General features: G+C 37.9%; 1 long non-coding RNA gene across 4 annotated transcripts in view; it reads right to left on the reverse strand.

The window, feature by feature from the left end:
• Positions 1-21,972, reverse strand: part of LOC145716993 (uncharacterized) — a 53,027-nt gene extending 31,055 nt beyond the window's left edge. For all 4 annotated transcript variants that reach the window (XR_014139951.1, XR_014139950.1, XR_014139952.1 and 1 more), the window contains exons 1-2: positions 19,789-21,972; positions 10,243-10,309 (exon numbers count right to left, since the gene is read on the reverse strand). This is a non-coding gene — a long non-coding RNA (uncharacterized LOC145716993). The remainder of the gene's footprint in view (positions 1-10,242; positions 10,310-19,788) is intronic.
• Positions 21,973-23,395: the final 1,423 nt, after the last annotated feature.

The following is a 23,395-nucleotide window of genomic DNA, read 5'->3' on the forward strand; positions in this document are numbered from 1 at the left end:
ATTTTTCTTTTTCTTCTCTCTCCTGTTCTTTCAGTGCCTGCTTTCTTTTCATTTTCATATCCTTTTCTCTGCAGAAAACCAAAATCTAAAGAGCCCATTCCCAGTGGCAACATAAGCTTTAAAAACAATCCCCTAGGAATAAACCAACAAGAACAATGCAAGGTCCACATGAAGAAAACTATAAAATTTTATGGAAGATATAAAAGAAGACCTGATGGATGGAAAGCTATACATGTTTCTGAATGAAAGAGTCGATATTATAAAGATGTCACCTTTCCAAATTAATCCATAAATTCAATGCAATCCTAATAAAAATCACAACAGGAGATTTACTGAACTTGATAAGCTGATTTTAGAGTTCATGTGGAAGAGAAAATGCACAAGAACAAGCAATAAAATTTGGGGGGGAAAAAAAAGAACAAAGAGGAAGGACCTGACTTTTCATGTTTATGTTAAATAATGTTGTATTGGTTCACAATAAAGACATGAACAAACTGAACTGAAAAAGGAAATTCAAAAATAAAGGATCATGTATTTCAAATCCGAACAAAAAGGACTATTCAAAAATGATATTGAGAGGGTTGGAAAACCAGAAAAAGATTTAATTTGGATGCCATTATCACATCATACACACAAAATCCAAATGGTTAAATTCTAAACACTAATTAAAAAAAAAAAACCCAAATCAGGAAGGAACTACAGTAAATTTTAGCACATCAGTTTTTATAATGTGAGGGGAGATGGTAATGAAGGCCTTCCTAAGAAAGACATAAATTCCAGGAGCCATTAATAAAAAGGTCTTACTAATCTGTATGACAAAAGACCCCAAAATAAAAGGTCCCACTGAAAGTCTTTGCAAAATATATAAAACAAAATATAATATACAAAATCTATTAAAATCTACTAAAATTATTGAAAGGATAAAATGTAAAACCGGTTAAAAGAAATAGTTCACACACACAAAAAGAATGATAAAATTTAAAGAGTTGCTTAGTCTCAAAAGTAATAAAGGAAATGCAAAATAAGCAATGAGGCATACTTTATAACCAATCAGGTTGTGAAGAATAGATTGACACAAGTATTATCAGGTGGAAATGGGTGATTTCCATACAGTTTGTAATAGCGTACATTAATACAAACTTTTTTGATGGCAACTTAGAAATATCTATTAAAATTTAAAATAAGCATATCCTTGGAATTCTGAATTCCATTTCTAAGAATCTATTCTTTTGAAACATTCATGTTCAAAAATAAACACAGTCATTGCAGCTTTATTTATAATAAAGAACTGGAAAAGCGCAGAAATTTGCCTCAATTAGGGAATAGTTAAATGAATTTTGTGCATTTATACTGTAGAATACTATATGATGATTAAAAAAAAAATGAGGTAGATTTATATTTACTACATGAAAGTTCCAAGACATATGGTCAAGTGAAAAAAGCAAGATACCAAGTGCTGTGGGCGAAGAGGACTTATTGTTTTCACTCTCACATTTCATATTACTTATATTATTTGTAGTTACTATCACATTTTGCTTATGTAAATATGAATAAAAGGAATCTTACTTAATATGATCCAAGGAACCACAGCAGTACAATTACTGCAGTCACATTTCCAGTAAGTTTCACTGGGGCCCACAGGCTGCAAGAGGTCCTGGGCTATGCCCTCCCAGGTCAGGGGTGGATTGGTGATACCAAGGGAAGGAGGCTGGGGGCCCAAGCAAACAAGGCTGAAATAATGTTGAACTAGCACAAGAGGGGAAAGCTCCTTCTCGACTCCCAGTTTACTGTTCTAGCTATCATCAGTAAGAATTACTTACTCACTTTCCTCTTCTGCTTTGGACTTCAGTAGAACTCCTTTTGGCAGTGGGAACAAGGTGGTATCCATCTTCTATTTCTTGGTAAAATCCCTCCTGTCACAGGGGAAAAACAGCACTAGGTCTCTCCTCTTTCCCCTCTACAAACCCTTCTTGTTTAGCTGAAACATTTAGGGGGAAAATAAGTTCTTAAAAACATTTTTTTGGTAATATAAACATACATGCATATACAAAGACCATATATTAGACTTTGCATCAAGAATAATTTTTTCCTGAAAAAATTCCTTTAGCAAATTAAAAAGTATCATCATTCAAAACAAAGCCATTATTCTACAGTTACTGCATATGTATTTCTTCTATTTTTACCATATTCTCAGAATATTTCTTTTCCAATTAGGTTTTTCACCTTCTAATTATTTTGCACTGTTTTCATATTTTTTCAGATGAGCATATTGGTTAGCTTAAGGTTCACATGATAGCAAGCTAGAACCAAAACTCTAAGTGATCAGAAAAATAAGAAAGCAGGAGGAATAATTCTGCACTTATCACTTGAAAAACAACCAAAGTATTTGAGCATTTAGAGCAGAATGAACTCTGGTATGAAAATCAAGAGCATTCAACTCTACGGTTCTGCACCAGTCATTCCATGACATGTTGGACAAGTGTGTGGCCTCTTAGATATTTCATAGATAGATGAGTTTCCTTATCTGTAAATTAATAAGTTTCATGAGCTCTTATTGTGCGCCGAGAACTAGGCCTTATGCTTTATGTATATTATCTTGTTTGATTCTTATAACAGCCATTTGAGATAGAGATTATTTCCTCCATTCTTTAGATGAAGGATCTGAGTCTCAGAGAGAGTAAATAACTTTCCTGAGGGCATACAGCTAAAAGCGGGGAGTCTAGATTTGAATCCAGGTCTAATTCTGAAGTTTGTATTCTTTTTTTTTTTTAAAAGATTTTATTTATTTGACAGAGAGAGACACAGTGAGAGAGAGAACACAAGCAGAGGGAGTGGGAGAGGGAGAAGCAGGCTTCCCACCCAGCAGGGAGCCCGATGTGGGACTCCATCCCGGGACCCTGGGACCATGACCTGAGCCGAAGGCAGATGCTTAATGACTGAGCCACCCAGGCACCCTGAAGTTTGTATTCTTAAGCTAAGAGCTAACAATAACCTTCGGTATATGTTATTTTAAAGCTACCTTTGCATTATACCATTACTTCCGCTGGGTTGGGGGAGAAGGAGGAGAAGGGGTTTGCAATAAGAGGACTTTAAGATTCCCTTGCTGTTTCAGACAGTGAATATAACTTAAAGCTTCTTCCATATCTAGAATGTTCAGATGTGGATGGGGCAATGAATTTCCATACCAAGCTGGAAATTTATAGCCGTGAGGGCATCCTGAAAATTTCCACTAAGATGACAAATGACTTAAGCGGCTGAAGACAGACAAATCTCCCAGCTGAACCTTAGAAAAGACACTTCCAGGTCAGATTTGCAGGCTAGCCTGGATGCCTATGATTTACTTATTGTGTGATGAAGTGGTGGGTTTATGTTTCCAGCGTTAATGATTCAAAAGCTTTCTGTGGTATTAAACTGAGACACATAAAGAAACAAAAGGCAATTAGAAGCAATCAAAGCATTCAGAAATTAAGTTCAATTCTGCATTTGCTAAACTCTTCATCAAGGAAATCAGTAAATTCTTTTTAAAGCCGTCAATATGATACACAGAGAATTAGAAAAGCAATCAGTTTTAAAATGTACACATGCTTCCTAGAATGCCAAGGGTATGTAGGACTGAGCCATTTTTCACTTGTCTTACCTGCATTTATTTAAACATGTGCCTGTGAACACTCTCTTGAGTAATATTTCTATTTCAATTGACAGATGAATGGGTATGTAACTCTTTGGGTGCCAGAAAAATCCTTATGACCATCGAAGAATAAAAACCACACTGAACTATTTATACAAGTACTTCCAGCAAAATGCAGTGGGCAGGCTTCTCTTATTTGGGTTTTGGTATACAAGATGTCTGAAAATCCCTGAAGTCACATTCAACCAGTGGATCTTAAGGTTTGTGATAGCATCATCATACCCAGCCTCTAGGAACCTTCTAAGTGACAAGAAGACAGGATTAGAAATAATTTTCTTTCCATCCAAGCAACTCTTTGGCTTCTTCGAGTAATACCTGCATTTTTCTCAGGGCCAAATTCAGTACTTTTAGAAGATAAAGTAAAGCATTTTACCTTTCAAGTTTCCCCCTCCCTTTAGTCATTCATGTATTTTGCTTTTCTTCATATGGCCCAGTTTCTCTATTTCATCAAAGTTTTTCCTGGCTGGCTCCTTTGCACCTATTGTTACCTCTGTCTGAAATACCCCCATATCTCCTTTCCCTTTTCCAGGAGGCTCATGTTTTAGGTTTTAGCTTAAATATCACCCCTTGGGAGAGTTCTTCCTTACTAATCAATAAAGCATGTCCCCCTACCGATGCAGGGGTAGTTCAATATTCACAAGTCAATCAATGTGATATATCACATCAATAAGAGAAAAGATAAAAATCAAAAGATCATTTCAATACATGCAGAATAAGCATTTGACAAAGTATAACATCCATTCATGATAAAAACCCTCAACAAAGTAAGTTTGGAGGAATCATACCTCAACATAATAAAGACCATTTATGAAAAAATCCACACCTAACATATTCAAACTAAGAGCTTTTCCCCTAAGGATCAGGGACATGACAGGGATGTCCACTCTTACCGCTTTTATTCAACATAGTACTGGAAGTCCTAGCCACAGCAATCAGATGACAAAAAGAAATAGAAGGCATCCAAATTGGAAAGAAAGAAGTAGAACTCTCACTATTTGAAGATGACATGATTCATATATAGAATACCCAAAAGACTCCACCAAAAAACTACTAGAACTGATAAATGAATTCAGTAAGGTTGCAGGATAAAAAATCAATATACAGAAATCCATTGCATTTTTACACACAGATAATGAAGTAACAGAAAGAAACTAAGAAAACAATCCCATTTACAACTGCACCAAAAACAATAAAACACCTAGGAATAAATTTAACCAAAGAGGTGAAAGACCTATATTCTAAAAACTATAAAACACTGATGAAAGAAATTGAGGATGACACAAACAAATGAAAAGATGTTCCCTGCTCATGGATTAGAAGAACAAATAGTTTTTTTTTCTTTTTAAGATTTTATTTATTTATTTGACAGAGAGAGACACAGCGAGAGAGGGAACACAAGCAGGGGGGTGGGAGAGGGAGAAGCAGACCCCCTGCTGAGCAGGGAGCCCGATGCAGGGCTCGATCCCAGGACGCCGGGATCATGACCTGAGCCGAAGGCAGACGCTTAATGACTGAGCCACCCAGGCGCCCCTAGAAGAACAAATATTGTTAAAATATCCACACTACCCAAAGCAATCTACAGATTTAATGCAATCCCTATCAAAACACCAACAGCATTTTTCACAGAACTAGAATGAACAATCCTAAAATTTGCATGGAACCACTAAAGACCCCAAATAGCCAAAGCAATCTTGAAAAAGAAAAACGAAACTAGAGATAGCACAATTCCAGACTTCAAGTTATATTACAAAGCTATAGTAATTAAAACAGTATGGTACTGGCATAAAAATAGACACATAGATCAATGGAACAGAATAGAAATCCCTGAAATAAACCCACAATTATATGGTCTATTAACCTTCAACAAAAGAGACAAGAATATGCAATGGGAAGAAGAGAGTCTCTTCAACAAATGGTGTTGGGAAAACTGGACAGCTACATGCAAAAGAATGAAACTGGACCACTTCCTTACATCATAGACAAAAATAAACCCAAAATAGATTAAGGACCTAAATGTGAGACCAGAAACTATAAAAATCCTGGAAGAGAGCATAGGCAGCAATTTCTTTAATATTGGCCATAGCAACATCTTTCTAGAAATATCTCCTGAGGCAAGGGAAACAAAAGCAAAAACAAACTCTTAGGACTATATCAAAATAAAAAGCTTCTGCACAGCAAAGGAAATAATCAACAAAGCTAAAAGACAACCTACTGGATGGGAGAAGGTATTTGCAAATGACATATCCAATAAAGAGTTAGTATTCAAAATATATAAAGAAGTTATACAACTCAACACCAAGAAAACAAATAATCCAATTTAAAAAATGGTCAGAAAAAGACAAAATACCATATGATCTCAGTCATGTGTGGAATTTAAGAAACAAAAAAAAACGAGGTATAAAACAAGGCAAATAGAAAAACCAGACTCTTAACTATAGAAAACAAACTGGTGGTTACCAGAGGGGAGGGGGTGGGGGGATGGTGAAATAGGTGAAGGGAATTAAAAGTATACTTATCATGCATAAAATTGCTGCATCACTATACTGTACACCTGAAACTAATATAACACTCTGTTAATTATACTGGAATTAAAATTTTTTTTTAATGTCCACCTACCCCTCTCCATTTGGTTCCATAACTTTAAAGAGTCATATAACATTATTTATTTATTTTAAACCAATCACAATTATAATTGTATATCTAAAATAACATTTATTTTCTTTTAGTATTTATGACTTTTCCAACAGGACTGTAAACTCCATGAGAGTAGAGAATGTAGTGAACATTATTCACTGTTGTATTTGTGACCTTAAGGCACACACGTACAGTATTGTTTCCAAGTCAAAAAGTAACACATACACAAAGACAATATAAGAAAACTACAGACCAATATCCCTCATGAATATAGAAGGAAAATCCTTAACAAAATATTAAACGGTTCTCAGCAACGTATAAAAGCAATTATATATCATGACCAAGTGGAGTTTAACTCAGAAATACATGGTTAGTTCAACATCTGAAAATCAATTAATGTAATGCACTATATTAATACAGCGATGGACAAAAAAAAAAAAAAACATATTACCATCTCAACAGATGTAGAAAAAACACTTGGCCAAATTCAATAGCTATTTATGGTTTAAAAAAAATACTCTCAACAAATTTCCTCAACCTGGTAAAGGGCATCTCTGAAAACCTACAATTAATACCACCCATAGAAGTGAAAGACTATATTCTGTCCCCCACCCCCAATCAGGAGCAAGACAAGGATGTCCATTCTCATCACTTCTATTCAAGATTATACTGGAGATTCTGCCCAGTGCAATAAAAAAATAAAGATATTAGAGGCATATAGATTGGAAAATAAAAAGTAAAACTGTCTTTATTTGTGATGACAGAGTCATGTATGTAGAAGGAATATACATATATATATTCCTTATATATATATATATATATATATAAACCCAAACAACTAGAATTAGCAATCTAGGTTAACAAGGTCAGAGTATACAAAATCAACATAGAAAAGTCAATTTTATTTCTGTAAGCTAACAATGAACAATCCAAAAATGAAATTAAGGAAACAATTTCATTCACAATATCAAAAGATCAAAATACTTAGGAATATATTTAACAAAAGAAATGTAGAACTTGTACAGTGAAAACTATATAGGATTGTTGAAAGAAATTAAAGACTTAAATAGAGAAGAATTTCATATTCATGGATGGGAAAGACTTAATATTGCTAAGTTGGCAGTTCCTTCTAAGTTAACCCATTGATTTAATGCAATCCTTACCAAAATCCCAGAAGGCTTTTGTAGAAATTGACAAGAAGATCTGCAATTTATGGAGAAATACAAACAGAACAGCCCAAATCATTTTGAAAAAGGACACTGTCAGGGGCGCCTGGGTGGCTCAGTCGTTAAGCGTCTGCCTTCAGCTCAGGTCATGATCCCAGGGTCCTGGGATCGAGCCCCGCATCGGGCTCCCTGCTCAGCGGAGAGCCTGCTTCTCCCTCTCCCACCCCCTCTGCTTGCGTTCCCTCTCTCACTGTGACTCTCTGTCAATAAATAAAATCTTGAAAAAAGAAAAAGGACACTGTCAGAGGACTTACCTTACCTGATTTAAGACTTACTATAAAGCTTCTGTAATTAAGACAATGTGATATTAGCATAAGGATAGGCATAGATCAATGGAACAGAATAGAGTCTGGAAATAAACTATACATATATGGTCAATATATTTTTAATAAAGTTTCCAGGGAAATCTAAAAGGATAAGAATTATCTTTTAAACAAATGAAATGGTGCTGGAAAAGCTGTATATCTAAATGCAAAAAAATAAATCTAGTCCTCTTCCTTATACCATGTATAAGAACTTACTCAAGACAGATTGTAGACCTAAATATAAGAACTAAAACCACAAAGAGGAAAGTCTTTGCAATCTTGGGTTAGGCAAAAATGTCTTAGATATGACATCAAAAGGATACTCCAAAAAAGAAAACGTTGGTAAACTGGAGTCATCAAAACTGAAAACATTTGCTCTTCAAAAGACAACTTTAAGAAAATGAACTGACAAGTCATAAACTGGGAGAAAACATTTGCAAAACATAAACCTGATAAAGGACTTGTACCCAAAATACATATAAGAAAAAACTTTTAGGGGTGCCTGGGTGGCTCAGTTGGTTAAGCATCCAACTCTTGATTTTGGCTCAGGTCTTGATCTCAGACATATGAGTTTAAGCCCTGCACTGGGCTCCATGCTGGGTCTGAAGCCTACTTAAAATAAGGAGGGGAGGGGAGGGGAGGGGAGGAGAGGAGAGGACAGGAGAGGAAAGGAGAGGAGAGGAAAGGAGAGGAGAGGAAAGGAGAGAGGAAAGGAGAAAGGAAAGGAAAGGAAAGGAGAAAGGAAAGGAAAGGAAAGGAAAGGGGAAAGGAAAGGAAAGGAGAAAGGAAAGGAAAGGGGAAAGGAAAGGAAGGGAAAGGAGAAAGGAAAGGAAAGGAGAAGGGAAAGGAAAGGAAAGGAGAAAGGAAAGGAAAGGAGAAGGGAAAGGAAAGGAAAGGAGAAAGGAAAGGAAAGGAGAAAGGAAAGGAAAGGAAAGGGAAGAGGAGGGGAGGGGAGGGGAGGAGAGGGAAGGGAAGGAAAGGAAAAAAAAAGAAAATGAAAAAACTTATAACTCAATAATAAAACCAATAGCCCAATAAAAAAATGGCCAAAATACTTTAATAGAGACCTCATCAAGAAAATCAATGACTTGAAAATAAGCACAAGTAAACATGTTCAGTATTAGTACTCACTAGGGAAATACAAATTAAAACCCTAATGAGATACCACTGCACACCACTGCAAAGGCTAAAATCAAAAGGTTGACAATACCAAGTATTGGCAAAGATGTAGAAGGATGTTGCTTTTGAGGGAATTCATGGGAGAGGAAGATAAATGAGTGTACTGGGAACAATCAAACCTCGTGGAGATGATGTGGCTTATCCTTTTTTGATTGGGCAAATCTCAAATGGTTCTGCTAGGCTACAGGTTCTCAATTTAAAAATGAGAGAACTGTATTAAAGGAGCCATACAACTCCTTCCCCTAAAATGGGAATAGGTAAGGGGCGCCTGGGTGGTTCAGTTGATTAAGCAAAATCTTGATTTCAGCTTAGGTCTTGATCTCAGGGTCGTGAGTTCAAGCCCTGCACCAGAAGCCTACTAAAAAAAACCAAAAAAACAAAAAAACAAAAAACACAAGACAGCTAAGTTAGTCAGCTTTTGGGGCACCTGGGTGGCTCAGTCAGTTAAGTGTCTGACTCTTGATTTTGGCTCGGGTCAGGATCTCAGGGTCATGAGATCGAGCCCTGAGTTGAGCTCTGTGCTCAGCATGGAGTCTGCTTGAGATTCTCGCTCTCTCTCTCCCTCTATGCGCCCCCATTTATGCTAAATAAATAAATAAAATCTTTAAAAAAATAAAATGGGAATAGGTGGAAGGGAAAGGAAATGTAACTGTAGGCTAGGTAAATATATACATGAAGCTCTAAGTGGTTATGCTGAGCGTGTGTATGACAAGGAGACACCAGCATAATGCAGGCTAGGCTGGAGGTGGATGAGCTTCAAGAAGCAAATCTAGAGAGAGTAACATCAGACTCTGGTTGTCCTTGAAACCCTGGCTCTGGAAAACTGGGTTTGAAAATAATACAGAGCAATATAAAATATAGAAAAAAATATTTTTTTACTCTTACAGTAAACTGCTTTCTTCCCTCATTTGAGTGAAAATTTCCTAGGGATTTAATTCTCCAGGCAACCTCGTTGCAAATCTTTAATACAAAATAGTGAAACCAATTATCAAAGAGGAAGTTTTTATGTCCATCCTCCTTCTAGTGTCTTGGTTTTTCCTCTGAACTTTTCATATTGTGTTTAAGTTGAAAATAAGATTTTATATAACAACTGTAAGTAAAAAATGAGTCATTAATACACATCAAAGTTTGAATTTGACATGCCTGAGTATGTTTATTATACTTCATGAGTTATTTGGAGTGTCCTTTGTACTTAGAAAATTTTACTTACCCAGCCAAGGTGCACATCCTTATGAGACATCACTAGCTTTACTTTACAGGAAAGATTCAGAGGAAATCTGTGTGAGAAATGAATTTCACCAGAAAAGTATTTTAATAATTTGGTTTTTACTAATACAACCTGGTAATAATTCAGAATATGTACTGTCTGATTCAAATTTTGGCAGAACTATCATCTTCGTTTTTTCCTCTGGGCTGACACAGGAAAGCACACATATCATTTAAATTGTCCTTCTATGCCACAGAAACTTTATATAATATTGAATTCGTGAGGCAGTAATGGTTACACCATCCCACTTCACAAATGTAACTCTAACATGTGATCATCTAGTCACCATCTGTAAGGATCCTATAAAAGGAAAATTACTGCTTCACAAGGCAAGAATTTTCATTGTTAGGTAATACTTTCACTTTCAGGTGTACGAATGTTCAATATACAATTTTTAAATTAAAAAAACTGGGTATTAACACTATTTTTCTACTTATGAACATTGTGGTTTCAAAAAAATTCATAGATATGTTATACTATGATGCTCAAGAGAAATTAATAATCAATCACCCCTATTATTTGAATGGTCAATCAGTGGCAGCAAGTAAAGAATGGGGAGGGATTTGTTTGTACAAGGTAGACCATTTGATTCTATTGTGATCAAGAGTAGTGTATTCTCAAGAAGGATGGTTCAGTGGTTTACTTAGGCTTGTTTTGATTCCCATTGGTACTATAATTTATAATACTATGGTTTTTAACGTCTCAGAGTAAAAGGAGGAAAACATATTATATCAAGTAATTAACACTTTTAAAAGGAAAGAAAGTGCTTGCCTATAGTATAAAATGAAATATGATAGGACAAATTGAAGAAGGTCAAAGAAAGGAAGATGTCCTTCTTGTATACATGTTTCAAAAGGGCAAATGATGTTCAATGCTAAGGAAAAGATTGTAAAGACTACTCAATCTGATGTAGGTGCTACCATATTATATGATGTCTCTCAATCATCTCTTGAGGCTTGTAAATACTGCATGGAAAGTCGCCATCAAGGAAATTTCTAAGCCTTCTTTTAGAGTATTTGTTAAGTCTTCAAAGGCTTGAAAGTCCTCAAAGAGAAAGCAACTGAAGGGCTGGAGACCAGCATGCAAAGAATTGCAATTCAGGGGAAGTTGCAGAAGATTCAAGACAGTGAAGAAAGAACCATGAAGACAGACTACTTTTGTAGCTTTATTTCACATGAAGAGATGGCATCTGTCCACATCAACCCTGGAGAACTTCAGAGGCTCATCATCAAGGGAGGCAGCTCTCCTTAGAGATGAGTCTTGTTTGCAAATGAATGGCCTCTAGCACTTCAGTTACACAGGAGAGAAAAAGAACCTCCTCCAGGACAAATACCTAAATACCCCCTGCACAGTTTTTGCCATATTGGTATATCCCTTGGTATAATTTTTTATTTTATTTTATTTTTTTAAGATTTTATTTATTTATCTGAAAGAGAGAGCACAAGCTGGGGAAGGGACAGAGGAGGAGGGAGAAGCAGACTTCCTGCTGAGCAGGGAGCTCAACATGGGGCTTGATCCCAGGACCCTGGGATCATGACCCGAGCTGAAGGCAGATGCTTAACTGACTGAGCCACCCAGGTATAATTTTTTAATTGATTAAATTTTTTTCAGATTATAATATATTTTTTCAGACTATAATATATTTACTTGAAGTGGAAAAAACATATGACTATATCATAAATGGAAATCCAGGAAAGTTACTTTAAAAAGAAGGCAACCATTAAAATAAAAATAAATTAATTTTTTTTCAGTCCTTAGTTAAGTATTGTACCTTGCTAAAAGTTCTGGGGAGGTGTTGGAAATATAAAACCACAAGACTAAGCCTTTCATCTTGACTACTGAAAAGAGTTTAAAGAAAAATGAAAGGGGCAAAATCTTACATATCAGGTGGAATCATCTCTTACACCACTGTTTGTATGATCTAGTACGTGCATAAACGCTTAGATAGGTTGCTTTCAGTGTTTTGAACAAGCTTTATTCAATAATTTAGAAAATCTTTACTGTTTTTTTAACTTTCATTCTGTACGGATATTCTCTTGCTCTTATATTAAAATTCAAGCAGCTCCCTTGATTTTGCTGGTCACTCTGATAATAAAAATCCAAAGATCATATTAAGTGACAAACACATTATCACTTTTAAAATTGTCTTCTCTCTGCTACTGGAGCTGGCTATAGACAAGGCATGAGAGTCTTACTGCAAGGTTTTCTTTGTTAAGCTGAAATCTAGTTTCTGGTCTCTCCCATGCCTTGATCCTACCTTTGCTCTTTGGAGACATTCTGAATAAGCCCCACCATTTTCCTGTGAGGTAGTTGAGGAAACACATATAATTGAACACAGTAATCTTGGCTTTTCTTTCATTCTTCATTTAAGCCCAAGTTACTCTCCTCTCAATGGTTTCTCAAGATAAAATTTCCTCTTTAAAATTTTCAAACCTATAGAAAAGTTCAAAGATGAATACAATAGGTACCTGTATATTCTTCACCTAGATTTTACTTATGTATAATTCTTATTTTTCTGAGCTATTTGAAAGAAAGTTGGAAACATCATACCATTTCACACTTAACTATTTTAGCATGACAATGTGTATCTCCTAAGAACAAGGACATTGTCTTCAAAACGACATCATCATTATCTCACTTTAGAAAAATAACGGCAAGGGGCGCTTGGCTGGCTCAGTCGGTGGAATGTGTGATTCTTTTTTTTTTTTTTAAGATTTTATTTATTTGACAGAGAGACAGCGAAAGAGGGAACACAAGCAGGGGGAAGAGTGAGGAAGCCCGATACGGGGCTCAATCCCAGGACCCTGGGATCATGACCTGAGCCGAAGGCAGACGCTTAATGATTAAGCCACTCAGGCACTCCCAGAATGTGTGATTCTTGATCTCAGGGTTGTGGGTTCGAGTCCCAAGTTGGGTGTAGAGATTACTTAAAAATAAAATCTTTTTTTAAAAAAGAAAATTAACAGCAATTTAATAAAGTTATACACAGACCATATAAAATTTCCCTATGATACAAATAATGCTTTTTTAGCTGTTTGCTTTTCAATCTAGGATCATATAAAGGAGCTCACGCTGCATTTGGTTTTCATGATTCTTCAGTCTTTTTAAATGTAGAATAGTCCCTCTAACTTTGTGTGAATGTCATGACATTGCTGAAGTTAAAATTTTAATCCAGCCATCCTGACCGACCTCAATCTGACAAGTCAGGGTCAAAAACCTTTTCCAAACATAAACAGGCAAAAATAATTTAGAGGAAGATTAATATCTCCTTTCCTTTGATAACTTTTTTAGTAACTGCAATAGACATTTGGTTCCCGTGGTCAAAGAGACCATACCCCAGGCCCATTTTTTTTTTTTTTTTTTAATGAACACCTGTCATCCTGGATCCTCCCCATCTTGGACTCTTGAAATTCCATTTTTGACCTTGCTAATAAAACCTTCCTGGTGGATTCTTCCCTATTGGTTTGGATCACTCATGAAAAATAGCTGAGATTGATGTGGGAAACAAAGGCAGAAGAAAAATTATTAAATTTCCTTACAACCTACAGCCCATTGACAAGTCCTTGAAACAGGCAAAGTGACATTCCTTTAGGGACTCAACTGCCTCAAAGTTAATACTTTGCTAAAGGCAACAGGTAATCTTAGCCCAACCCCCAGGATCCTGAAAGTCTCCTTTAACATATAAAAATTCCTTTAGAAACTTCCTTTATCTCTACCTCCCAAAATACATGTTGGCAATCAGCCCCCAAGCATATGACCCACTGATATACATCTGAAGGGTCTCATGACTCAGGTTTTATTAGACGGTAATAAATGATCTCTTCCCAACAATAGCTAGCCCCCGCAAAGTCCTGGAAACCTTGCTTCCAAATTCCTTAGAGGCTTACATTATCCCTAACCCCCTCCCAACTTGAAAGTATATAATGGGCCACTCATTCCTTACGACCCCCAGTGCAGCTCTTTCTTCCCACGGGTCCTGTCCCCGTGCTTTAATAAAATCACCTTTTTGCACCAATGACGTCTCACGAATTCTTTCTTGGCCCTCGGCTTCGAACCCTAATGTCTTTTCCTACATCGGAGATCATTTTAAAAGTTGAATCTCCCCCTCATTCATATGGTTGTCACCCTGATTTGTGACATGCCCACACACAAAGAGCACAGCTTTGCAGCAGGAGAGAAGAGCTGAGCACAGGTGTTAGTCACCCAGGGAGGGCCAGAATGGGGCGGACTGACGGAGCCTTGAGACAAATGCAGGGTCTCGGGTTGGCAAGCAAAGAAAGATGACCCAGGGTCCCAACAATCCCTGTTTTATTCCAGGCAAAGGGCCAGCAAGGATGGGAGGGTGATGATTCCAAGATGGTACTGATGTCTTCAGAAGTGAGCAGTGAACCTAGAATGGAGTCTGATGTGGAACACTCAGAACCCGGGAGAGGGGCAGATAGCAGGAAGGAAATTTAGTGCCTGGGCCAACAGGGTCCTTGCCCTCAGGCAAAGGTTCAAGGCATATTTCCTGTCCCCAGGCAGGTTGCTGCATAAAGCAAGCAAGGCTTCCATGGAGAACTTATTTAAATAGAAGGTTAGAACTGGCTTTTATAACGGAGACAGAGATTGTGTGAAAAGGGGGTTGTGGCCTGGATCAATAGTAGAGCACTACCATTTCTGGATTCTACATTCAAAAGACTCTTTCCGCTCCCCCCCCCAAAAGACTCTTTCCCCAGGGCGCCTGGGTGGCTCAGGTCATGATCCCAGGGTCCTGGGTTCGGCCCCATTCCCTGCTCAGGGTGGAGTCTGCTTCTCCCTCTCCCTCTGCTCCTCCCCCAACTCGTGCTCTCTCTCTCAAATAAAGAAATAAAATCTTAAAGAAATATATTTAATTAAAAAAAAAAAAAGACTCTATCCCCAAACAGTGGTGGTTCCAGGGAGTATGTGTACATTTGTCATCATTTGCTCTACCTCCTCAAATAAGTCAGCTCAATCCTCAATTTACCTTTTGGCTCAGGACCTAGCTGAAAAACAAAACAAAATCTCAACATCCCCTCAAACCCTCTTCGTTAACACAACTTCTGTTTTATCAGACATCAGCAGCCCACTGTGTTTTCAGTTGAAGTAAATGAGTAATACACTTTGTATTCCAGGGGATTTCTTATGTCCTGCTTTCTCCAGACAATTCTCATGTTTAGCTTGGCCCTGAGCTTCTGGCAGATTGTCCTGGGTCTTCCTATAATACTCTTCCACTGCCATCCTCTAGAGCCTGTAGATTGTCCCTGGTGACCAGATATGCTCTATTCTCATCCCCAGTGCTATTGATCTTGCAGGTTGTAAGAGTAAAGAGAAGCCAGGTTGTGCTGCAGTAACAAACGGCCTCCCAAATCACAATGGCTAACACAAAGATTTATTTCTCATTACACTTCATGTACATGACAAATCAGTAAGCTTTGCTCATATTGCTTTTACCCTGGGACACTGGTTGATAGAACAGCCTCCATCTGGAACATTCTCATTGCTGAGAAAAAGGAGAAATGGCAAACCACACACTGGGTCTAAAAGTGACTGTCTGGAAATGACACATAGCACTTCTGCTGACACTTCCTTGGCCAAAGGAAATCTCATGGCCTGGCCTGACATCAGTGCTATAGGGAAGTATAATCCTCCCCTAGGGCACATGTATTCAGGAACAATCATTCAGTTTCCCATATATGTTGATGCTCTTAGGATATATGTTGCTATCAGGGCTCATGTGCCTATCAGGATCGATCTGCTTCTTTATCAGGGTGTATGTGCCATTGCAAAGGGACAAGAAGCTTCTGGGTCATTGGCTATGACTGAGTTTCTGGCTGGTGTATTGACCCCCTAGTTCCTCCCTAGGCCAGGTTTCCAGCATTTCTTCTTCTCCTCCTCCCGTCCATTGTGGGTTTCCGGCCTGCTTAGCGACCAAGCTTAGGTCAGGATTGATAAGCAAGGAACAAGCATGGGATGCCTCCTTTTTCTCTCTTGCTAACAGCTAGGTCACAGGTCTTCCCTGAGCTTCCTTTTTGGCCCATAGAGCTTCTTCCTGAAAGACTGTTTTTCTTTTATTTTGTTATTATTATATTTTTTCATCCTGGCCAACCATTTCAAAACACACTGCCAGCAGATTCAATTTTTCTTGTGTTTCTTTCTGGAGTAATTTTTTTTCTTTAGCACTTTTTAAAGCCCCAGTTCATTCTAGGTTTTGGCCTGCCTGGCACTATTGTCACAGGTTTCTGTCATTCTTTTTGATTTATTTCCCTGTAACTCAAATTTCTACTCAAGGCTGAGTACAAATGAGATCACATTTACAGTAATAACTCAAATTTCCCTGATTCATCTTGCCCCCTTGCTCCTGACCTCACCAAAGGTCTTTCCAGTTATTTCTTGGTGTGCCAGGAACAAGAGTTGGGGTCAGGAGTCCTATCACGTTCCTCTGTCTCGGCCCCTGCCCCACAAATATCCATTGTTGGTGGACCAAACTTGACACTTGGGTTATTTAGGACTCTGGCTGCAAGTCATAGAATCCAGCTTGAGCTAACCTAATCAAAATGGAGAGTACGGTAAGAATACTAGGCCATCTCTCAGAATATCTGGAATATAGCTGGGCCTCAAGAAAGTTCTATTAGACTAGAAAAAGGAAATCTTTAAGAATTTTTCCATATCTCTTTTACCTGCTCATTTCTGGGTGTCTGCTCTATCAGCTTGCCTTTGCAGACTGGCCCTTTCTGCCCTGTGAGCCCACACTGGAAAGATCCCCAAGTTCTCCCCAAATCTCAGATCCAATTACTGCTAAGAGGATGCCAGTCCCTTGGGTTTGATCAGGAGTCCAGGTCTGGATTTTAAGTTAAAAATCTAGCACAAGGGGTGCCTGGTGGCTCAGTCGTTGAGTGTCTGCCTTCGGCTCGGGTCATGATCCCAGGGTCCCCGCATCAGGCTCCCTGCTCCGCGGGAGGCCTGCTTCTCCCTCTCCCGCTCCCCCTGCTTGTTTTCCCTCTCTCGCTGTGTCTCTCTCTGTCAAATAAATAAAATCTTGAAAAAAAAATCTAGCACAAAAAAGTAGGGGAGGAGTCTGAGGTTCACTCAATGATTTGACAGAATCAGGTGGGAATGGGGGTGGGGGTGGGGAGAGAAAGATTTTTCTTGAGTTTGCCAGGACTTCCATAACAAAGTACCACAGATTGGGTGGCTTAAACAACAGAAATTTATTTTCTCATAGTTCTGCAGGCCGGAAGTCCAAGAACAGGGTGTCAGCAGATCTGGTTTCTTTTGAGGTCTCTCTCCTTGGCTTGCAAATGACCTCCTCCTTCTTGCTGTGTCCTCACATGGTCTTTCCTCCATGTCTGCACATCCCTGATGTCTCCCTGTGTATCCTAATCCCTTCTTCTTTATAAGGACACCAACTGGATTAGATTAGGGCCCATCTAATGGCCTCATTTTAATTTATTACCTCTAAAAGCCCCATCTTGAAATACAGTCACATTCTGAGTACAGAGGCTTCAACATATAAATTTGGGGTGAACACAGTTCTGAACACAGATCAACATCTGTTGTCTAACAACTTACCCCAAACTTTAGTGGTGTAAAACAAAAAGAAAATTTTTTTTAAGTAAGCTCTATGCCCAATGTGGGGCTTGAACTCATGACCCCAAGATCAAGAGTCACATGCTCTAACAACTGAGCCAGGCTGAAAAACAAAATTTTTTTTTTTTTAAGATTTTATTTATTTATTGTCAGAGAGAGGGAGAGACAGAACACAAGCAGGGGGAGAGGCAGGCAGAGGGAGAAGCAGGCTCCCTGCTGAGCAAGGAGCCCGATGTGGGACTCGATCCCAGGACCCTGGGATCATGACCTGAGCCGAAGGCAGCCGCTTAACCGACTGAGCCACCCAGGCGTCCCTGAAAAACAAAATATTTTACGAACTCATAGATTATGTAGGTCAGAAATTCAGAAAGGGCATAGTGGGGATGGCTCTTCTCTGTTCCATGATGTCTGGGCCCTCAGCTGGGAGTGACACAAATGGCTGGGTGCTGGTCAACAGCTGAGTGAGAGGACCCATTTCCGAGATGGCTTCTTTACTCACGTGTTTTGTGCTTGGGCTAAAATGGCTAAAATATATGCTTAGATGGTACTGTCAACCACAACAACTACGTGTGGCCTCTCCATGTGACTTGCACTTCCTGGTCAGATGGCAGCCTTGGGGAAGATGGACCTCTTAAATGTCCACTGAGGGCTCCAAGAATGAGTGTTCCAGTATTCAAAAAACACAGTGTCACTTCTGTACAATACTGACTGAAGCAGTCACAAGCACAGATAAAACAAGTGCCAGAGAATTTGTGGCCATGTTAGGAAACTGCCCCAATAGGTGTGTCCAAACTAGCTACTCCATCACTGTCCCATGTACCCTCTGTGAAAGGACTAATTTAATTCTCTCTCCAGACTGTTGGTTCTTGATATCCTCCAAAGTTTGTTAAGACTTTTAAACTTTTTTTAAGTTTATGTATTTTTTTTTTTTTAAGTAATCTCTACACCCAACCGTGGGGCTTGAATTCATGACCCTGAGATCAAGAGTCACAGGCTCTTCCAACTGGGCCAGTCAGGCACCCCTGCTAAGCTTTTTATCTGATTAATTCCTCTCAGCACTGATGTGTCAATAGCCACACTCAAGTTATTTTCTCGTCATGCATCTTCAGTTTGCAATATTTCAAGGCTTTTTCAGTATCATCCTCTCTCACAATTTGCTTGTGGATACTTAGGTCTTTCATATTCTGGGGAGAAAGTCGCACTTTTAGTATCCTTTTCCTAAACCATTTTGTTCAGTTGAAAGGAGTTAAAGGGGTGTTGAACTTTATTTATATTGAGATACAATGGACATATAACATTATATTAATTACAGGCGTACAACGTAATGATTCAATATTTGTATACATTGTGAAATGATCACCATGATAAATCCAGGTAACATCTGTCACCTTATATAGTTACAATTTTTTTCATGTGATGAGAACTTTTAAGATCTATTCTCTTAGCAACTTTCAAATATACAAGCTTTTTTCTGGAGTTGATTTAGTCCCATTTCTAAGATATATCCCTTGTGGAGTCTCTACTAAATGTCCTTTGTATTCAGTGAAGTCTCTCTAGTTTGGATGGAAGAAACTCTAATAATTAATGTATGGGCATGTGGACTATTCATCTTACAGCTTCCCAGTAATTGTTCCTTCCTTGGAAGCTGCTCTTTTCCAGCTTCATGGGGTCTCATCATATATAGTTACAGATTGGTATTTTGTCAAAACATGAGGGAACCCATGCAAATTTCTGAAGTTCTTTCTCTGTGTAGCTCTATCCTCTCTCGTCCTATAAATTCTAATTCCCTGAAATCTAATCTCTGTCTCATTAATCCCAGAAGATTGTCAAACTCTTTCTGTGTCATAGTCTAAGAATTATTATAGGACAGAAAACCTAGGAAATGGAAGGGGGGCTCACCTCTTTTATTCTTCTTTTCTCAAGGATAAAGTCCACTGTTAGCTTATATCTAATATCTAAAAATAGATGTTTCCTATATTTTGTCCACTTTTCTAGTTGATTACAGTGGGAGGGTAATTCCAGATTCTTAATCTCTCCTGGCTGAAAAAAAAAAAGGCAGGATATTTAAATACTTAATCAAAACATTCAAGCTAAGGAGCTTAGCTACTTCAATTGTGTACTAATCTATGTCCAAGCTTCCTGGAATTCAAAGATTATAAGGGCAATAACTTCTGTACCTGTTCTTTAAGAATATAAACTCACAACTGGCCGTGTACATCATCAAATACATTGAACTTTCTTCTGCATCAGAAACATTCCCAGTCGAAAGGAAAGAATTTTATTTATAGAATCCTCTTTTCCCTGGCCATTTAATTGTCTTTCTGTGTTTTCTTAAAACTGCTTTCTTATAGTCTGGAGCATATGTATGATTACTTCTTAGCTTTCCCTTCCCCCATTCTGATACTCTCAACTCTGATGAAACTCAGAATTCTATCATTTCCACATCATTGTAATTTCTTCATTTTTCTTTAGAATTTGGTCCAAAATTACTCCTTCCACCACCTGCTTCTAGGGAAAGTGATTATAAGGGCAGAATTTACCAGTGCTCTGCTTTTAGAAGATTGGGACTTTGCACAGACATCTGTCTGTTCAGGAGAAGTTCCCCATCCTTATTATATCTTCTTTCTAGGCCAATCTTGTAATCTGCATGAGGAAAGCATTCCTGAGGCAATTCTCCTATTACATTCACCCCATCTATTCTTCTCTGTGTTTAATTTCAGCCAAATGGCCTCTGAATCCATTTTACTGATGGGGAGAGTGTATAGAATTGGTCTTAGTATAGAATATGGCTCTTTCTAGATAACAATGTCTCATAGTTAAATGATGATTATTTGTTATTTTTCCCAGATCTCTTGCCCTCTATTATTTTGCATAGCAAGGGTAGGGCAGCAAGCACAGGCAACATTGTCAACAGCCATCAAACCCCCAGGTTAGGAGGAAGGAGTGTCAGGCTCAAGGAAAGATGGGTTAGTAATGTAAACAGAGAAGTGGAGGAGTGAAAGCAGCCATGTCTATTTTGGGTTTTGGGTTTTTGGTTTTTTGGTGGTGGTTTGGTAAATATAAATAGGTCCTGTGCCTTTTTTTTTTTTTTTACTGATTAGAATTCCATAAGGTTTAATGATTTTTGAAAACTACAATATATTTTACATGACCCATAATTTACTATCATACCCATATTGGCTCCTCTGGGATTTATACTAAAGGAATGTGCACACCCAAATAAAAAAATAGCTGGCTCTGTGTATCTTGAATATCAAATGTGAAAGGACCAGGTACTGATAAGCTAATTAGAGTATTAATTATATAAAAAGCAGTCCAAGCAGGAAACAAAAGTAATACAAAGTTTTTTAAAGTACAGTATTTATACCCCTCACCAGACATAACTGATAAGATAAAAGATCAATTTTTCCTAATGCTAAATGAAGTACATTTTCTCCCTCTTCAAATATTATGAACATTATTTCCATAAAACCATTAGATAAATGTGAGATGATTGGTTCCACCTATATTCAAATGGGTTCAGTAGCATTTCCCAGAACCATCATGCATATGTCACACACACACACACACACACACACACACATGCACACACACAGACACACATGGTTGGGTGAGGGAGAGAGAGAGAGAGGCTAGAGACCAGACAATTGTATACTTGAAATAAGAATGAATTATGTGATTATCATCCTAGTGTTCAAAAAGTAGTGACATATTATCTTGGAAAAATGCTTAAAAAATCATAGAAGATGGGGTGCCTGGGTGGCTCAGTCCATTGAGCATCCAACTCTTGATTTCAGCTCAGGTCATGACATCAGGATCATGAGATGGAGCACTGCATTGGGCTCCACATTCAATGTGGAGCCTGCTTAAGATTATCTCTCTCCCTCTCCGTCTGCCCCTCCCCCTATTCTCTCTCTCTTAAAAAAAAATACATAAAAGAATAGGATACTAAATTGTATTCTTCAATATGGCCAACTATGTAAACTAAAAGCACATACAATATTAGATGTGACTTCTGGTTAAACATTATAGACTGAATGCAAGTATTTCTCTGTTGCCTCCTGAAACCACAGTTAAATGATGACAAAATAATTGCTAAAAAAAAAACTAACAAAGAGAATACACCCAAAAGGTAAAAAAAAAAATGCCATTAGAGATACCAGTGGATGAGAGACATCATTTAAATTTTAGATCCCTGATAACAGATATGCAAGTGTTAACTGACTTGGAAAGCCAGAGAAAGCTGAAGAAGTAAGACATAAACAAAAAAGGAAGCCAATTCATGCCTCCATACCCATGAAAGGCTCAGGAATTTGTGAAGTTGATTATATCTGATAGCAGAGGTACAGAATTTCTTAACCATCTATTTAAAAAACATTTAGACCATACAGGTCTTCTTGTTGACTTCACACAACCAGACACAATCCCAGGCAAAATACTGAAGATTTATTGACCTGAGAGTTCAACCAGAGGAAGTCAAGATGTTCGGATTAATTATTGGATGGGAACTAGTAGAAAAAGAGGGCTATTAACTGAGTGATCCCGTTTCCCCTACTCACCTCCAAGAACACAACCTATCAAACTGTATACTTTTTTTATACTGAAAACTGGATTTCTCTCTATTCTGGCTTTTAAAAAAAGACCTACAGATATTCACAATTGGGTATTTCTTCACAAAATAGCCAGACTGTTCCATGCTCATGGATTGGAAGAACAAATATTGTGAAAATGTCTATGCTACCTAAAGCAATCTATACATTTAATGGAATCCCTATCAAAATACCATCAACTTTTTTCAAAGAAAAGGAACAAATAATCCTAAAATTCGTATGGAACCAGAAAAGACCCTGCATAGCCAGAGGAACGTTGAAAAGAAAAGCAAAGCTGGCGGCATCACAATCCCGGACTTCAAGCTCTATTACAAAGCTGTCATCATCAAGACAGTATGGTACTGGCACAAAAACAGGCACATAGATCAATGGAACAGAATAGAGAGCCCAGAAATGGACCCTCATCTCTATGGTCAACTCATCTTCGACAAAGCAGGAAAGATGTCCAATGGAAAAAAGATAGTCTCTTTAACAAATGGTGTTGGGAAAATTGGACAGCCACATGCAGAAGAATGAAACTGGACCATTTTCTTACACCATACACAAAAATAGACTCAAAATGGATGAAAGACCTAAATGTGAGACAGGAATCCATCAAAATCCCAGAGGAGAACACAGGCAGCAAGCTCTTCGACCTCAGTCACAGCAACTCCTTCCTAGAAACATCGCCAAAGGCAAGGGAAGCAAGGGCAAAAATGAACTATTGGGACTTCATCAAGATAAAAAGCTTTTGCACAGCAAAGAAAACAGTCAACAAAACCAAAAGACAACTGACAGAATGGAAGAAGGTATTTGCAAATGACATATCAGATAAAGAGCTAGTATCCAAAATCTATAAAGAACTTATCAAACTCAACACCCAAAGAACAAATAATCCAATCAAGAAATGGGCAGAA

Source organism: Leptonychotes weddellii, chromosome 14, assembly GCF_054177405.1.
Source record: "Leptonychotes weddellii isolate Sample4059 chromosome 14, ASM5417740v2, whole genome shotgun sequence".
Taxonomy (NCBI): domain Eukaryota; kingdom Metazoa; phylum Chordata; class Mammalia; order Carnivora; family Phocidae; genus Leptonychotes; species Leptonychotes weddellii.